Source organism: Aotus nancymaae, unplaced genomic scaffold (genome assembly GCF_030222135.1).
Source record: "Aotus nancymaae isolate 86718 unplaced genomic scaffold, 86718_ANA_hifiasm-v0.15.2.pri h1tg000004l, whole genome shotgun sequence".
Classification (NCBI taxonomy): Eukaryota; Metazoa; Chordata; class Mammalia; order Primates; family Aotidae; genus Aotus; species Aotus nancymaae.
The window spans coordinates 69,625,203-69,639,063 of record NW_026988415.1 but is presented as its reverse complement, the minus strand read 5'-3'; the positions used below and the strand labels follow the sequence as shown (position 1 = coordinate 69,639,063).

The 13,861-nt window shown below is 35.9% G+C and overlaps 1 pseudogene; it reads right to left on the bottom strand.

Moving 5' to 3' along the window:
• Positions 1 to 12,932: 12,932 nt before the first annotated feature.
• Positions 12,933 to 13,570, bottom strand: LOC105732917 (programmed cell death protein 10-like; annotated as a pseudogene).
• Between the last annotated feature and the right edge of the window lie 291 nt (positions 13,571 to 13,861).

The following is a 13,861-nucleotide window of genomic DNA, read 5'->3' as shown; positions in this document are numbered from 1 at the left end:
TAGAGGTCTGTTTAGGTTTTATATTTCTTCTTGAGGAAGTTTTAGTAGTTGATGTATCTCTGAAGTTATTTATTTTATAGGTTGGTTTTTAATCGCAGTTTTTGCCATTAAAAGTAATGGCAGGAGAGGGAGTTCCAAGATGGCTGGTTAGATGCAGCTCAGGATTGCAGCTCTGAGTAAAAGCGCAGAGGGTGAGTGGACGCTGCATTTCCAGATGGATTTTTATTGCCCAAAGACCAGGAGATTCCCAGGCGGAGGAGCCCCACAGGTCGCCAGGGCAGCTGTTTTGGCCGGCGTGGCTGTTTTGCCTGCGCCCTGGTGCAGCGGCTCCCGTTGCAGGATAAATGGGACTGTGTTCCCACTTAGCCAGCAAGGGGAGCTGAAACAGGGAGCCAGGCCAGGAGATTCCCAGGCAAAAAAAGCACCACGGATCTCAGAGCCATGGTTTCAGTGGCACAGTGGGTCGTCGCATGGGAAATCACACAGATCCCAGCACCTAATCAACAGGTGACCAGGACACCTGGAAGAGAGCCAACCATTCAGCTAAAAAATAAAAGGCTCTGAGGTAGGGAGCCAGGAGATCAGGTCCGGCTGGTCCCACCCCCAGAAAAACAAAAACAAAAACAAAAAAAACAGCAATTGGAAACACTCTGGGTTGAGACATTCACAGCAAGCACAGCTGAACCTGGGATGGTCCAGCTCTGTGAGGGAGGGGCGTCTGCCATTACTGAGGCAACCTGCCATTGCTGAGGCAACCCGCTGTTGCTGAGGCAACCCACCATTACACAGAGAGTCAGTCATTACAGAGGCAGGCCAAAATTGTGGAAGCAGTTCTAACTATACCCATATAAACAGGACTGCAGGGAAGTTCACATGGCAGCTGGGTGGAGCCCACAGCAGCTCAGCGAAGTCTCTGCAGGCTGAGAGTGACTAGGCTGCCTCCTTGTGGGCAGGGCAGCCCTGAAGAAAAAACAAGGCAGCAGCACAGCGGAAACTCATAAAGCCCTAACTCCCTGGGACAGAACACCTGGGGAAAAAAAAGGGGGGTTTATGAGTTCTGCTGCTGTAGACTTAAATTTACCGGCCCAGCAGCTCTGAATGAACAATGGGGCTCACAGCTCAGCACCTGAGCTAATATAAACAACAGACTGTTTCCTCAAGCAGCTCCCTGACCCCTGTATATCCAAAGAGTCACCTCATAAAGGAGAGCTCAGACTGACATTTGGCAGGTATCCTGGGACAAAGAAGAAGAAGCTGGTAGCAACCTTTACTGTTTGGCAGCTGCTGCAAGCGATCCCCAGGCAAACAGGGCCTGGAGTGGACCTCAGTAGTCCTACAGCAGAGAGGCCAGACAGTTAAAAGGAAAACTAAGAAACAGAAATAACTTCATCAACAACATACAGGACGTCCACTCAGAGACCCAATCAGAAAGTCAACAACTACAAAGCCAACAGGTGGATAAATCCACAAAGATGGGAAGAAACCAGTGCAAAAAGGATGAAAAGACCCAAAACCAGAACACCTCTCCTCCTACAAGGGAGCACAACTCCTCACCAGCAAGGGAACAAGACTGGATGGAGAATGAGTGTGATGAAATGACAGAATCAGCCTTCAGAAAGTGGGTAATAAGAAACTTCTGTGAGTTAAAGAACATGTTCTAACCCAATGCAAAGAAAGTAAGAACCTTGATTTTTGATGAAATGCTAACAAGAATGGACAACTTAGGAATATAAGTGAATTGATGGAGCTGAAAAACACAACGCGAGAACTTTGCGAAGGATGCACAAGTTTCAACAGCCGAATTGACCAAGCAGAAGAAAGGATATCAGAGGTCGAAGATCAACTCAATGAAATAAAAGGAGAAGGCAAGATTAGAGAAAACAGGGTAAAAAGGAATGAACAAAGTCAACAAGAAATATGGGACTATGTGAGAAGACCTAATCTACATTTGATAGGTGTACCTGAATGTGACGAAGAGAATGAATCCAAGCTGGAAAATACTCTTCAGGATATTATGCAGGAAAACCTAGACAATATCATTGTGAATATAGGAATAGACAAAGATTTCATTGATGAAGACACCAAAAGCAATAGCAACAAAAGCAAAAATTGGCAAATGGGATCTAATTAAGCTTAGTTTCTTTTGCTGTGAAGAAGCTCTTATCAATGGAGCAAACAGACAACTTATAGAATGGTAGAAAATATTTGCAAATTATGCATCCCAGAGAGCTCTAATATCCAGAATCTTTAAGGAACTTAAACAAATTTATAAGAGAAAAACAAACAATTTCATTAAAAAGTGGGCAAAGGACATGAACAGACACTTTTCAAAAGAAAACACACATGTGCCCAACAAGCGTATATCAAAAGCTCAACATCACTGGTCATTAGAGAAATACAAATCAAAACCACAATGAGATACCATCTCACACCAGTCAGAATAGCTATTATTAAAAGTCAAAAAGTAAAAGATGCTGGCAAGGTTGTAGAGAAAAGGGAACACTTATTTATACACTGTTGGTGTGAGTGTAAATTAGTTCAACTGTTGTGGAAAGCAGTGTGGCAATTCCTCAAAGACCTAAAAACTACCATTTGTTCCAGCAAATCCATTACTATTTATATACTCAGAAGAATATAAATCATTCTACCGTAAAGGCACACATGAATGTTCATTGCAGCACTATTCATGATACCAAAGACATGGAATCAACCTAAATGCCCATCAATGACAGGTTGGATAAAGAAAATGTGGTACATATACACCATGGAATACTATGCAGCCATAAAAAAATAAGATCATGTCTTTTGTCGGAACATGGATAAAGCTGAAGGTCATTATCCTTAGCAAACAGAGAGATACAGAAAACCAAATACTGTTTGTTTTCCCTTGCAAGTGGGAGATGAATGAGAACCTATGGACACAAAGAAGGGAACAGCAGATACTGGGGCCTACTTGCAGGTGGACAGTGGGAGGAGGGAGAGGAGCAGAAAAAATAACAATTGGGTAGTAGGCTTAGTACTTGAATGATGAAATAATCTGAACAACAAACCCCTGTAACACAAGCTTACCTATATAACAAACCTGCACCTATACCCCTGACCCTAAAATAAAAGGTAAAACAAAAAGTAGGCAAAGGACATGAACAGACACTTCTCAAGAGAAGACATACAAATGGCCAAGAAACATTTAAAAATGCTTATCATCACTAATCATCAGAGAAATGCAAATGAAAACCACCATGACATACCATCTTATACCAGTCACAATGACTTTTTATTAAAGATTAAAAAAAAAAATGCAGGTATTGGTAGAGCTGTGGGGAAAAGGGAGCATTTATGCAATGTGCTGAGAATGTAATGTAGTTCAGCCACTGTGGAAAGCAGTTCAGAGATTTCTCAAAGACCTAAAACCACATCTACCACTCAACCCAGCAATTCCATTACTGTTTGTATACCCAAAGGAAAATAAGTCATTTTACCAAAAAGATGCATGCATTCATGTCCTTCTTGCAGCACTCTTCATAATAGCACCCATGGAATTAACTCAGGTGCCCATTGATGGTGATTTGGATAATAAAAATGTAGTATATATACGCCATGGAATACTATATGGCCATAAAAAAGAAAATCATGTCCTTTGCAGCAACATGGATACAACTGAGGACCATTATCTTAAGAAAACTAATGCAGAAACAGAAAACCAAATATCACGTTTTTACGTATAAGTGGGAGCTAAACATTGGGTATACATGGACATAAAGATGAGAATAATAGATATGAAGAAATACAAGAGCAAAGAAGACGGTCAGAGGACAAGCTTTGAAAAACTATCTAGTGGCTACTATGTTCACTACCTGGGTGACATGTTCAATAATACTCTAAACTTCAACATTGCATAATATTCCTTTGTAACAAATCTGCACATGTACCCCCTGAATCTAAAATGAAAGTTGATAAAATAAAAAAGCAAAACAAAATTAGTATCTTAAATGTATTTAATTTTACAGTTCATTAGTATTAAGCATATTCACATTGTTGTGAAATAAATCTCCAGAACCTTTTTATCTTACAAAACTGAAACTGCTTACACATTAAATAACTCCCTTTTCCCTTGCCACCCAGCCCCTGGTAACCAACTTTTAAATTTCTCTCTATATGAATTTCACTACTTTAGATACCCCATATAAGTGGATCCATACAGTATTTGTTCTTTTGTGACTAGCTTGTTTCACTTAGCGCAATGTTCTGAAAGTTCATCCTTGTTGTAGTGAGTGACAGGATTTCCTTCCTTTATAAGGCTGAATAATATTACATTGTATGTATATACTGTGTTTTGCTTATCGATTCATCCATAAATGGATATTTGGGTATCTTCCATCTCTTTTCCATTCCTAATAGTGCTTCTATGAATTTGGGTGTGCAAATATCTCTTTAATACATTCCTTTCTATTTTTTTGCATATATACCCAGAAATGGTATTGGTGGATCATATGATAGTTTTATTGTTAACTTTTTGAGGACCTGCCTTACTGTTGTCTATAGCAATTTGCCATTTTACAGTCTCACCAACAATGCACAGTGTTTCAATTCCTCCACATTCTTACCAACACTTGTTTTCTGTTGTGTTTGTGTCTGTGTGTGTGTGTAGTAGTAGCCAACCTAAAAGGTGTGAAATGATATATCATTGTCATTTGATTACATTTATCTGATGATTAGTGATGTTAAAAGTCTGTTTATATGCTTGTTGATATATCACCTTTGAAGAAATGTTTATTCAAGTACTTTGCCCATTTTTTTATCAGATTAGTTGATTATATTTAATTTGTAGGAGTTCACTATATAATTTTCGATGTTCACTCCTTATCAAATATAGGACTTGTAAATATTTACTTCAATTCTATACATTGCCTTTTTACTCTGTTTTGTCTCATTTATGCTTTTAAGTTTGTATTTTCCATTTGTCTTTTGTTGCTTTTGTCACCTGTGCTTCTGATATCATATCCTAGAAATCATTGCCACATTGTACGTCATGTAGCTTTCCCCCTATGTTTTGTTTTAGGATTTTCATAGTTTGGGGATTTATGTTTAGGTCTTTAATCCATTTTGAGTTAATTTTTGTATATGGTGTAAGATAAGGGTTCAACTTCATTCTTTTGCATGAGGATTATTTCCTTTTGATAATTTCCAGTATTTTATTGATTTTTTCTTATTTGATGATACACTTTAGTTGTGTCTCCATTTCCTTCAATGCTTGTACATTATTTACATTAGGCTTTTGAGTATACGTGAAAGTTTCCTTTATCATCTTTGTCTAGTAAATCTGGGCTGTGCTTGCTAAGAGACTATTTTTGTTAATTTCTATTTATCTTGCGTATAAGCCATACTTTCTTGTTTCATTGACTGCCTTGTATTTTTTTGTTAACAATTGGACATTTTGAATATTACAATGTGGCAACTTTGGAAACAGATTGCCCCCTCACCCCACCAGTATTTGTTGCTGTGGCTTATTTTACTTGTTTGCTTAGTGACATATTGGAACTAACTTTATTAAGTTTATATTCTTTGTTATGTATGTCCATGGAAGTCTCTGTTCTATTAGCTTAATGGTCAGACAGTTATTTGACAGAAATTTATTTAATAGTCTGAAACTAAATAAAACTTTCTCAGACTTTACAAATGGGCTCTGTGTGTGTGTTTGGACACACCTTTATAGTACTTTTTATTTGTGACAGATTCATTTCACTCACCATAATGTCTTCAAAGTTCATATAGTAATGTGTCAGAATGTCCTTCCTTTCTAAAGATGAGTAATATTTTTTTTTTTTTTTTTTTTTTTTGAGGCGGAGTTTCGCTCTTGATACCCAGGCTGGAGTGCAATGGCGCGATCTCGGCTCACCGCAACCTCCGCCTCCTGGGTTCAGGCAATTCTCCTGCCTCAGCCTCCTGAGTAGCTGGGATTACAGGCACGCGCCACCGTGCCCAGCTAATTTTTTGTATTAGTAGAGACGGGGTTTCACCATGTTGACCAGGATGGTCTCGATCTCTTGACCTCGTGATCCACCCGTCTCGGCCTCCCAAAGTGCTGGGATTACAGGCTTGAGCCACCGCGCCCGGCCCAAGATGAGTAATATTACCTTGTATGTATATATCACATTTTATCTATCCATCAATGAACAGTTTCGTTGCTTCCACTTTTGCACTATTATGAATACTCCTGCTATGAACATAGGCTTACAAATATCTGTTTGAGTCCCTAGTTTCAATTCTTCTAGGTACATATGCAGAAACAAAGTTGATAGATAATCTGATAATTCTATTTTTAATTTTTCATGAACTACCATATTGTTTTTATAGTATCTGTACCAGTTTATGTTCCCAACAATAGCTAACAAGGGTTCCTACTTCTCCACATCCTCACCAACACTTTTTCTTTTTTTCTTTTTTCTTTTTTTTTGAGACAGAATCTCACTCTGTTGCCCAGGCTGGAGTACAATGGCATGCTCTCGGCTCACCGCAACCTCCACCTCCAATTCTCCTGCCTCAGCCTCCCAAGTAGCTGAGATTACAGGTGCGCACCACCATGCCTGGCTAATTTTTGTATTTTTAAGTAGAGACAGGGTTTCACCATGTTGGTCAGGTTGGTCTCAAACCCCTGACCTCGTGATTCACCTGCCTCAGCCTCCCAAAGTTCTGGGATTACAGCCATGAGCCACTGTGCCCGGCTTCTTTTCTTTTTTTTTTTTTTAAGTAGTCATCATAAGGCATATCTCATTATTGTTTTGATTTACATGTCTCTAATGATCAGTAATGCTGAGAATTGTTTCATTTGCTTATTGCCAATTTCTACATTTTCTTTGGTGAATTCTATTCAAACTCTTTGCCCATTTGTTAAATTGTTTTTTAAATTGTTTTGTTCTTAAGTTGTAGTACTTCTTTATATATTCTGGATATTAGTCCCTTCTCTTCTCTATGATTTGCAAATATTGTCTCTCATTTCATGGCTTGCCTTTTTACTGTTAATACTGTCCTTTGAACATAAGAATGATACAATGGACTTTGGGGACTTGCAGAAAGGGAGGGAAAGGGATGAGGAATAAAAGGCTACAAACAGGGTAGAGTGTATACTGCTCAGGTGATGAGTGCACCAGAATCTCACAAATCACCACTAAAGAACTTATTCATGCAACCAAATACCACCTGTTCCCCAGAAACCTATGGAAATTTTTAAAATATTTAAATACTGTCCTTTGGCATTCAAAAGTTTTTAATTTTTATTTTAAAATGTATGTTTTTTCTTTTGTTGCCTGTACTTTTGATGTCATATCCAAGAAATCCCTGCTACACTGAGTGTCATGAAGCTTTCCCCCTGTTTTCATCCGAGAGATTTGTATAGCTTTTATGGTTAGGTCTTTGGTCCATTTTGGTTTAATATTTGTATATGATTTAAGGTAACATTTAAATATCATTTTTTGTATGCAAATATCCAGTTTTACCAAAACTATTCATCAGAAAGATTGTTCCTGCCCCATGAAATGTTCTTCCTACCCTTTTCAAAAATCACTTGACCATAAATATGAGAAACTATTTCTGAATTATCTAGTCTGTTCCATTGCTCTATATGTCTGTCTTTATGCCAGTATCACCCACTTTTGGTTACTGTAGCTTTGTAGTAAGTTTTGAAATCAGGAACTATATACACAGCCACTTTTAAATATCTCAATTTCCCCAGAAGTCTCATTTGTTTATTCTCAGGGCCTTAGCTGTTGTAATGTATTCCTCAATGAGTAATCTCTTGCCTCCAGCCATCTGTAATCTGTAGTCTCCTTGTGGAGACTTCCCACAAGCCATGCCCACTGCTTCTCATGGCTTCCCCTAGCTTGAGATTCAAGCTGTTTTGGGGCATTTGAACTCTAAGTTAGGCATCACAGATACCATTCCCTCAGACAGTGCACAGAAAAGTTAGAATACAGCAAATTTGGTCTCCTCTGATCTCTCTCTGGTCCCCAAAGAGTTACTAGAGATAAGGACACTGTTTTCTCCAACTGCACTGCCCTGCACCTGGCAGAAGTAGATCAAGTGCCAGTAAAAATACCACAAAATTCCCTACCATGTTAAATATATCTTTTCCTAGCTGAGTATTTGCTTGGTGACTATAGATATTCGACTGATTTCCAGAGATTCCATAAACTTATTTTAGTCAGTTTTTAATTGTTCCTATAATATTTTTCTATGTGAAAACAAGGGCCTGAAACTTCCTAGTTCACCATCCTGCTGATGTTACCATCCTGTCACCTTTTGATGAGATTTAAAAATTCTAAATATGTTAATTCTGGAAGTTTTCCCAATTTTTGCTTTTGTAGAGGAACAGACTTTTAAAAAATTCATATTCTGCCATTTTTTTCTTCTATCAGCTTCTTTTTATCAATTTATAAATGTTCTTCATGTAGTTTTGAACCAAGTCCTTCTCAGATATACATATTCCTGATATTTTCTTTTAGTTTGTAACTTGCCTAATTGTATTCTTAATGATATGTTTTGATGAATAAGAATTTAATTTTATGAAGTCCAATTCAGTAATGTGAGTATTCTCTGTAATGTCTAGTAGTTTTTATGTCCTATGAAGTCCTTGTTCCTCTTAGATTGTAAATATATTCTATATTTCTGTGTAAAATCTAATAGTTTTTGTGTTTAGATAATAATGTATCTCAAATTAACTTTTTGTATGATGTAATATGGTGTCGAAGTAATTCCATTTTCATTTGGCTATTCATTCGTTTTAGAACCATTTAATACAATGACTTTTTTTTTCCATTGAATTTTGTAGGTGCCCTTGTCAAAAATCTGTTCACAATATGTGTGGGTCTGTTTCCAAAATTCTAATTTTGTTTCATTCAGTTGATCAGTTTGTTTGCCATTTCATGTGCATAAATCTCTCTTTATTATTTTTATTACTAGATTTATAAAGTTAGAAAGCATGCATGCTTCAACCTTGTTTTTCTATTTCAAGGTTGTTTTGGCTATTCCAGGTCTTTTATGTGTCCACATAAATTTCCAAATCACTTTGTGCATTTCTGTAAGAGCCTGTTAGGATTTATATTAGGGGTTAGGATTTTTATTGGGGTGACATTTAATCTACAGGTCACTTTAGAGAAAATTAAAAAAACAACAATGAGTCTTTTGATTCAAGAACTACTATAGTTTCCCATTGATTTAGGCTTTCTTTATTTTCAACAATATGGTATAATTTTTAGGATCAATGACATACACATTTTATTGTTGAATTTATCCTCAAGTATTTTAGGTTTGCAGATATTGTGAATAGTATCATGCTTTAATTTCATATCGTTAACTACAATTCAATATTTTTATGGTTCTTATTTAACAGCAAATTTTGTGTACAAGAAAATGCACAGATTCTAATTGTACCTTTCAATGAGTTTTGATAAATAAATGTGCCCATGTAACATAAACCCATACCAAGATAGAGAACATAACTGTAAGTACTGCAAGTTGTTATGACCCTTCCCAGTCAATCTCTACCACTAATATGACAGAGTAATCACTAGTCTGATTTTTTTTTGCCTCTACAGATTAGTTTATGCATATGTACATCTGTCCAGATTATCCAAGTTGTATACTTTAAATAAAGTTGATTATATGTAATTATACCTCAATTCAATACATAAAGCATTATGCTGAGCCAAAGAAGTATTACACAAAAGTGAATAATGTATGATTACATTGAATTTGGGGAAAATTAATATCATTCCACAATATTGATTATTCCAATCCCTAATGACTTTATCTTCATTTATTTTGCTTTCTTTGCTTTCTTTAATCAATATTTTGTAGCTTTCAATATATAAAGATGTTGCACATATTTTCTTAGATTTATATCAAACTAGATCACATTCTTGGTGCTATTCAATTTCAGTTTGCTCATTGTTACTTTATACACTGAAAATGTTAAGCTATTTTAATTGACACATAATTGTACATATTTATGGGTTACAGTGTGATATTTCAGTACATGTATATAATGTGTAATAATGAAATAGGGTGATTAGCATACCCATCACTTCAAACATTTATCATCTCTCTGTATTAGAAACATTCAAAGTCTCTTCTTCTAGCTATTTGAAAATATACAATAACTTGTTCTTAATTATAGCCACATTATAGTGCTATAGAACATGAGAACTTCTTTCTCCTGTGCTGGTTGTACTTTTCTATATATTAACCAAGTATTAGGTATACCTCCCCTTTCTCTACCAATCACTATTCTACTTGGTACTTTGATAAGTCAACTTTTTTAGCTTCCACCCATGAGAGCATGCAGTATTTATCTTTTTATGATAGCTCATTTCACCTAACCTAATGTCCTCCAATCTTATGCATGTTACCATGAATGACAGATTTTTTAAATTTTTCTAGCAAAATACTATTTCATTGTGTATCTATACAACATTTTCTTTACACATTCACCTGTTCATAGATGTAGGTTGATTCTATATCTTGGCTATTATAAATAGTGCTACAATAAATATACTGATTTCCATTCCTTTGGATGTACCCACCCAGTAGTGGGATTGCTTGATTGTATGGTAGTTTTTAGGTTTTTGAGGAACCTCCATACCGTTTTCCATAATGGCTGTACTATTTTATATTCCCATCCACAAAGTGTAAGAGTAACCCTTTCTCTATAATCTCACCAGCATTTATTTTTTTCTTTTTAAGAATAGCCATTCAGAGGTCGGATGTACTGGCTCACGCCTTTAATCCCAGCACTTTGCGAGGCCGAGGTGGGTGGATCACCTGAGGTCTGGAGTTTGAGACCAGCCTGCAATGTGGTGAAACCCCATCTCTACTAAAAATACAAAAATTAGCCATTCAAACTGAGGCAAGATGACATCTCATGGTGGTTTTGATTTATATTTCACTGATTAGTGATGTTGAACACTTTTTCACTGGCCTGTTGACCATTTTGATGTCTTCTTTTGAGAGATGTCTACTCATCTCATTTGCCCTTTCTAATTGGAATCTTTTGCTGTGGTTTTGTTTTCTCTTGAGCTATTTGAGTTCCTTGAATATTCTGGATTATTCATCCCTGGTTGGATAAATAGTTTGCAAGGATTATCTCCAGTTCTTTAGTTTTTCTCTTCACTATTGTTTTCTTTGCTGTGCAGAAGTTTTTAGTTAGATTACAATCCCACTTTTCCATTTTTTATTTTTATTATCTGTACTTTTGAGGTATTTTCTATATAATTCTTTGCCCAGACCAATGTCCTGAAGTATTTTGCCTGTTTTCTTCTCGTAATTTCATAGTTTAAAGTTCTCAATCTACTTAGATTTAATTTGTTCTATGTGGTGAAATATTAGGGATCTAGTTTCATTTTTCTGCACATAGGGGTCCAGTTTCTCCATCACCATTTATTGAAGAGATGTCCTTTTTCCAATAAATGTTCTGGACACCTTTGTCAAAAATCAGTGGACTGTAAATATGTGGATTTATTTCTGAATTCTCTATTTTGTTCTGTTGATCAATGTATCCATTTTTACCAATACCATGCTGTTTTGGTTACTATAGCTTTGTACTATAATTTGAAGTACAGTAATGTGATGCCTCCAGCTTTGTTCCTTTGTTCAGGATTGCTTTGGCTATTTGATGTTTTTTGGTTTCATATGAATGCGGATTGTCTATTCTATTTCTGTGAAGAATAGCATTGATATTTTCATAGGGATTGCATTGAATCTAAACATGCTTTTGGTAATGTGGCTGTTTTCTCAATATTAATTTCTGTCCATGAACATGGGATACTTTTCTATTTTTGCATGTCCTCTTTAATTTCTTTTGTCAGTGTATCATAGTTTTCACTATGAAAATCTTTCACCTTCTTGGTTAAATGTATTCCTAGGTACACTATTTTATTTTTGTAGCTATTGATTTCTTTGTCTGCAAGCTTGTTATTAGTGTATAAAATGCTACTAATTTTTGTATGTTAACTTTATGTCCTGCAACTTTATTGCATTCTTTAATTAGTTCTTACAGTTTTGTGGTGGAGTCTTTAGGGTTTTCTATATAACAGGTCATGATATCTGCAAACAGAAAAAAAAATTGACTTTTTGGGTTCCAATTTGGATGCCCTTTATTTCTTTCTCTTGCCTAATTTTTCTGACTAGGATTTCCAGTATACTGTTGAACAAAAGTGCTGAGAGTGGACATCTTTACCTTATTCCAGATCATAGAGGAAACATTTAAAAATCTTCCCCATTCAGTATAATGCTGGTGGTCAGTTTGCTATATATAACCTTCACTATATTGAGGTATGTTCCTTTTATTTCAAATTTGTTGAGTTTTTATTATGAAGAGATGTTGAATTTTATCAAATGCTTTTTCCGCATTTATTGAGATGATACTATGGTTTTTGTCCTTCATTCACTTAATAAGATGTATCTTATTTGTTGATTTGCATATGTTGAACCATCCTTACATCCCTAGGATGAATCCCACTTTATGAATGATCTTTTTTATGAACAGAAGTAAACTATTTATTGAATATTTGCCACCAAATGTTGTTAAATACATTATCTTGCAGCAGATCACTTTTGAGTTAAAATGTCAGAAACAAACACCAATATTTACAATTCTTTTAAGGAATGTTATATAATGACACATTAAAGCATACATTCTTTTGGCTTATAATTTTTAAAAGAATGATAATAGCAAAAGTGATGCAAAATCTTAAGTGTGAGATTATGATTAAGATACATTTTACAAAAATATGGTGTAAGATGGCAATAATCCCATTCAACAACCTGGATTAGATCCCTTCAGGAGGGACTGACAATTTATACAGTCAAACTTTAAAATTTACAGATAAAGTCCATTCAATACTACCACTGAGAAGTACATTTTTTAACATATACAACTTTCAGGCCACAGTTTTGAAGGTCTCAAGTGTTAAGTTGGTTTGATTAATTAGTCAGTTGGCACTTATGAACACATTTATTGCCTTGCCATCTTTAAAATATGTTTTCAGAGTATCACTGAAACTTTTGAAGTACTTTACAAATTCTGTCTTTTGGTGTTCAAGTGCCCTGCAGTTCTGGTATTGATGTTTCTTGAAGACATTATTCACTGTATCAAGAAGTTCTTTTATTGCACTAGCTATATCCTTGATTGTCTGCAGAAACCTCACTCTGTCATTGATCTCATCTGGGATCTTACTGAAAATTTGTTTAAGTGCTCATGCCTTTTCATTTAGGTCTTGGAATTCTAGCTCTGGTCGTTCAATCATATACTCTTCTACATAATCAGCTGCCATACAAAGAAGGGACTCCGTGAAGTTAACTTCTACACTTTTTTCTCTAAAATTTTCATAATGATGTCTTGTGTGAGACCTGAATTTTCTTTTTCAGCCTTAATGAAAGCAGCTCTCAGTGTCTGAGCTACAGACAGATTTACTCATTCTAGCTCATTAAATACAGGATACATGACTGGATAGAGGGGCATAGAAACCATGGATGTGATCTCAGCTTCATTCTTTATCTCTTCCATTGTCATCCTCATTTAAAAGCCAACTACAGTTGAAAAAGCAGTGCTAAAATGCAGGGAAATCTTCATTCCCTGCAATATTTCTTCTCATTTGTGGTGATAAAAGAATAGGGCACAAAACATACACTGATGTTTTAGGGCTTTCTCAGGCCAAAATGTTGTTAGTCACTTCCAAACAAGAGACCAAGATTTAGAGGAGACAGCTCCTTAGAGGGATCACATCATTAAACTGGAACTGAATCCGTAAACCTCAACATTTGTCTCTTCTTTCTTCCAGTGCTATTCTTCCCTCAAAGGGCATAACCC